This window comes from Dasypus novemcinctus, chromosome 17 (assembly GCF_030445035.2).
Source record: "Dasypus novemcinctus isolate mDasNov1 chromosome 17, mDasNov1.1.hap2, whole genome shotgun sequence".
Classification (NCBI taxonomy): domain Eukaryota; kingdom Metazoa; phylum Chordata; class Mammalia; order Cingulata; family Dasypodidae; genus Dasypus; species Dasypus novemcinctus.
In genome coordinates this window covers 25,204,960-25,210,741 of record NC_080689.1, presented here as the reverse complement: position 1 = coordinate 25,210,741, position 5,782 = coordinate 25,204,960, and positions in this window count along the sequence as shown.

Below are 5,782 nucleotides of genomic sequence, written 5' to 3'. Positions count from 1 at the left end.
TTCCAGGGCCTCCTGGTGAAGGCAAGCTGGCCCATGTGCTAAGCAGGCCTGTGTGGTGAGAGGGTCCAAGTGGAGAGCTGGTCCACATGGCGTGCTGGCCCATGCAGGAATGCTGGCCTGCTTGGAGTGCTGGCCCATGCAGAGCACTGGCACAGCAAGATGATGTAACAAAAGGAGCTACAGAGAAGAGACAATAAGCAACACAGCAGACCAGGATGCTGAGATGGCACAAGACAGTGAGTGCCCCTCTCCCACTCCAGAAGGTCCCAGGATTGGTTCCCAGTGTCACCTAAAGAGAAGATAAGCAGACACAGAAGAACACACAGTGAATGGATACAGAAAGTAGACAATGAGAGCAAAACAATGAGAGGGTGGGGATAAATAAATAAATAAATCTTTAAAAAAGAAAATACAAGGATAAAGAAAAATCTTTTAAGCAATCAACCAGAAAAGTAAATCATGTATACTGGGAACAAATAAGACTTTTTCATAGCAGCAATGTAATAATGACCATAATGTTCCAAAGAAAAGAAGATCTGATCCAAGAACATTGTACTACTAAAAACTGATGTCTGACAGAAGATTATTTTATTTTATACTACATGGTGAATGGGCACATAAAGCATAAAGAAATTCTTCCAATTATCAGGTATACTATGCAATAAGCCTCTCCCAAATACTTTGTCCCAATATAAGTCAATAGGATTCTGCAGCATAAATCCAATCTTCCCTTAAAAGGAAAATGTATATAAGCAGCAAAAATTTACCATGTTCCTGTGTAAAGAGAAATACCAATCATAGATAAAATTGAAGCATATGCTTCTAGTCAATATACACATATATCTCTTTAAAAGCAATGCCAGAAAAGGAACTAATAGATATATCCAAGATGGATTAAGCTAAAACTCAAAATCTAGTAAAAACCCTCAAGTTAAAGAGTTAAGAAAAAATTACTTGGTAGCACACGGCAGGTCATGTAAGTATATGTAATTTCCCCAAAACCTACTTGAAGCACATATCTTCAATGTATGGGTTCAAATTGTGAATTTACACACACATGTGTTATGAACTTGGTCACACTGAAAGCTCATGTGTATATCTATACCATGCCCCTCACCCTTAAGCATTTGGTTTTCCATCATCCTAGAATATTGTGTTTATTAAAGGCTGCCAAGGCAATATACCAGAAATGGGCTGGCTTTTACAATGAGGGTTTTTTTAGGTTACAAGCTTACAGTTCTGAGGCCATGAAAACGTCCAAATCCAGGCATCAGGCTCCTCCAGGTCTCATCACTTTAACTTCCTGGTTTCGGTGGCTTTCTCTCTCAGCTTCTGGGGGCCCCTCTCTGTGCCTCTGCATTCTGCTGATTCCAGCCTCTCTCAGCTTTTGGAGGTTTCTCTCTGAGCTCCTGTGTGTCTTTGCAGTCCCCTCTCTTCATATTCATCCACTTGTGAAGGACCCCAGTAAGAGGATGAAGCCCACTCTGGGTCATGCCTTACTGAAGGAATCTAATCAAATGGTCCCATCTACAATAGTACACACACAGGAATGGACCAGTTTCAAGAATGTGGCTTTCTGGGGTACATACAGTCTCAAACTGCCACAGTTGTGTTTGGTTTGTTTTTTGTTGTTGGAGCAATTTCAAAAGGCAGAGAGAGGAGGAGTTGGTGAGTTTTATGGCTAGAGCAATAGATAGCACTTGTAAAATTACTGTTGTCTTACAAAGTACGGTATGGTGCCAAATGAAGCAACCAAGCTGTCAGATGTATTTCACAATGTTGATGCTTCTCTTTATGAATCTTTGGATCCCCAAAACATGTCTACTCCTCCCTTAGAAGGTATACTAGAGGAGCTCAGGAATGCAGCTTTGGAGTCAAGGCCATCCTGGATTCTTTTCTGGAAGGTGGAACACCATGTTCCTTCGCATAACTGGGCATTTTAAGTTTCTCTTTCACATATGGCCACAGCTATACCACACAAATGGGGAGACAGGAAAGGAGTGACTCAGATGCCAAACAGTTCCAGGGATTCTGCAGGAAACAAGTTAAGGACCACAAAAATGTCCGTGGGCCTCTCCCTTAGAGAGCCATGCTGACTCCTGAGGTATTTCCTTTAATCTCCCTGGACTCCCAGTTTCCTAAACAGGATTTCTAGTTGGCCTGTCTTCTCATTAAATGACCACTGCACGTCTTAGCTGCTGCTTTCTCTCCTCCCTCCCACTCCTCTTTCTTTCCTTCCTTCTTTCCTTCCCTCCCCCTCCTCCTTCTTTGCTTTCCTTTTTTAGAGTTTCATTTCCAACTCTGTAATGGATATGTATTATCGTTTTAATGCTCCCTCACCCTTTATTTCACTCTTTTGTTTTTCAAAGTGGGGACTGCTTTGGATTTTAGTTTCTTTCCATTAATTTCTTTAAAATAAATAAAGAAGAAGCCCCACACAGAGAAAAATTCTTAGACATCTGAACAAATTTCAAACTTTTGGTGAAAACAACAAAAGAAGCTTTTTGTTTAATACATAACCTAAGCAATGTGATAGCTTGCAGGGGAATCTAGTAGTTTTGTTCCTAATTTTATCACATTATGTATGCCCCAAAATGAAATCTCTTTGCAGAAACACTCTGCTGTGTTCTGCCTATATACCCATATGGCTGTTTTGGGATAAATAAATATCTCTGTAGATCCATAAGGAAATATCAAATGTCTCTTAGGCTAAGAGATCAAAGTAGAATCTGAACCAGAAGCAGGGGTTGGGCAAGGAGGGGGCAGTAAAAGGTTTGGGTTTAGAGTAGAGGTCAGCAAACGTTTTCTATAAAGCACTAAGGAGTAAATATTTTAGGCCACACAATCTATGTCACAACTATTCAACTCTGCCTTTGTAGCACAAAAACAGCCACGGTACATAGGCAAATGAGTGTGGCTATATTCCAATAAAACTATTTATGGACAAGCAAGAGTTTGCCAACCTCTTGCTTTAGAGGAAACTGCACACCCAGAACAAAGGCAAGTCCTACCATCACAGCTAACACATCAAGAGTGATTTATGTTAGCAAAGTGCTTTCCCATACCCTGCCTCAAGCAATCCTCATCACAATCTACGAGATACATATTACTGTTTTCACTTTATGAAGGAGGAAGCTGAGGTTCAGAGAAGATTAGAATAATCAATAATTCATCCAACAAATGTTTGAGTTTATTACTAGGCACTGGGCTGGCGTTAGGCCCTGGGGATATCACAATGACTAAGGCAGAGTCCCTAATTGCTTAAAGCCTGGTGGAAGACCGAAGCAGGACAGGTAAGTACCGCACAGTGTAAAGGGTGAAGAGTCACAGTGAGGAAGCATTTAACTCAGTTTGGGGCTCCAGGAAAGTTCTCTACAGAAAGTAACATACGGCTCAGATGAGAAGGAGATAGATAAAAAGAAGAGGAAGAGGAAAAACTGATCTGGTTAGAAGGACTAGCATGAACAAAGATTTAGAGGTGAGAGAGAAAGCACAACACCAAGGAACTTCCATTTATTCAGCAAAATTGGCATGGAGAACATAAAGTATATATCATGGGGCAAGACAAGGGCTGAGGAAGTACTGCTTAAGGCACTGTTTTCCTCATGCTAAAGAGGGTGGGCTTTATACTGGGAGCAATGTGTTGCCATTGGAGAGTTGAAAGCAGAGGAGTGAGATGAGTCAGATTCATGTTTTAGAAAGATTACTCTGGCTATAGAGTGAATTGGAAGAAAGCATCCAAACCCTCTATTTCACAATTGTAAAAACTGACCCCATCCTAAATAATATGGCTTGCCCCTGGTTCACTGAACTTTCAGTCGTGAAGCCAGGTCTGCTAATTCTGTGCCCAGTGCTCTCTGTCCACTCAACCACACTTCCCCTCCCACACACTCCAGAGTGGACAACACTTATCAAAGTCAGAAGGACGACCATGTGCTCATGCTGCTGGAAAATGGCATTTGGAACCAAGATCTTGGTCTTGATTATGTCCATTGCTACAAGGATGTCATTACTTTTAGGATCTTTCAGGTCACAGAGGGAGGAAAATAACCACAACACTCTATCCCCTTTGCACTGAGCTAATCACATCATTGTGAACAATGATTGATTGATTTTTCAGTTGGGGCCTGAAAATACCAAATTCTCTGCCAAAGGAGATAAAGAAAGGAGGAAGAATGCTTAGGATAGAGTAAAGTCACTGGTAAAAGTTAAGCAAGGTGCCAGTAGAATTGTAGCCAGCCTAATGATTCCTACCAGGAGGTCTTTACAATAGCATGAAGCAGGTCATCATTTTGTAAAGAAAAACAGAGGGACCCGAGCTAGGAGAGGGTTCCAAGTAGCTGGTCAGGGTAAGAGGCAGAGGCTGCAGTTCAGTTCTTGATAGAACTCAGCACACAGCTGTCATGGAAATTAGAGGGTTTTTTTGTTTTGTTGTTTTGCTTTTTAAACCTTAGTGATAGTTTAATCCAATTTCTATATTTTACACTTAGGACCCTGGGGCTGTAAAGCTGCACACAAATGAAGGTTAGAACCCTGGCTTTGGTGCCAGACAGAGAGGTTTGCATCTCCTCCCTGCCAATCACCTGCTACATGGCTTTGAATAAATTGCTTCACCTCGCTAGTCCTCTGAGCTTTATTGCATTTAGATGAGATAATGTGTGCTAAGTGAGTTAACTCAGTGCTTGGCACATAGACAGTGCCCCATAAATCATCTTTAAAATTTTTATTCCTGATGATCACAACAAATACTTCTAATTATGACAATAAGCATTCATAGAGTACCATATTATGACTACTATTGCTATCGTTGTTATTTACCCAAGATTATAAAATCTAGGTAATAATGGATAGAAGTAGAATTTATGATCCAGACTTAAACTCCCACTCAAAATCTCTTTCCACTTTAACAGTAGATTTAAACTATAGCTCATAGAGTTGTGAGGTTTTCAGGGAGTGTCCAAAGGAGAATTTGGGGACCTAGAGTTCCAGACCTTCTATACTCACTTGTATATATTTTATGTTTCTATTGAAACAAGGGTTCCACTAACTAAAACATGTTTGAAAACCACTGGAAACCATTGTCATTAGGCATAAAACAGCAGCAAGCAAAAGACAGGCCCATACACCTTGATCTTAAAGCAATGAAAACAGCTCATGAGAACTCAAGCAGTGAGTTTGAAATGAATTCAGCGAATCCTGTTTTCTCCTATCTTTTCCGCTGATAAGATTTTCCCAGGAAGTTCAGTTTAGAGAGGCAACAGGAGGTCAAACACCCACAGGACAGGTCCTCAGCAAAACTGCCGTGTCCAGGCTTCACCGACACCCACTTTCACCATCTCTTCTCCTCTTGACCCTGGCCATTTTTCTTACTTAAAGCAGACTAACCTGACCGGCATCACCTGCCTCCTACACCTTTGCTGAGTGCCTCCCATGGGCTAGATATCGGGAAAGATCTGCTGCAGAATAGTGCATCCCACTCTGTAGAATTTGCATCTTGAAAAGCTGAAACTCTGGGAGAGGCCAATTACTAATCCAAAGGAGGAATTCCAAGTTCCTTTGTGCCTTTGACTTGTCAGGCTCCAGATTATCTCTTATAGGAAGATGATTTTATTCTCTGGACCCAGAGATGAAGGATATGAGAAGGAGTGTGAGCATGTTGATCAAAGAAAATGAACAGATGATTTGTGTGATAGGCTAATTGAACCCCAGTGATTAAAAAAAAAAAAGCAAAAACAAAAAACAAAACATCTTGCAAAGCTGAATTCACCTATAGAACAGTGTT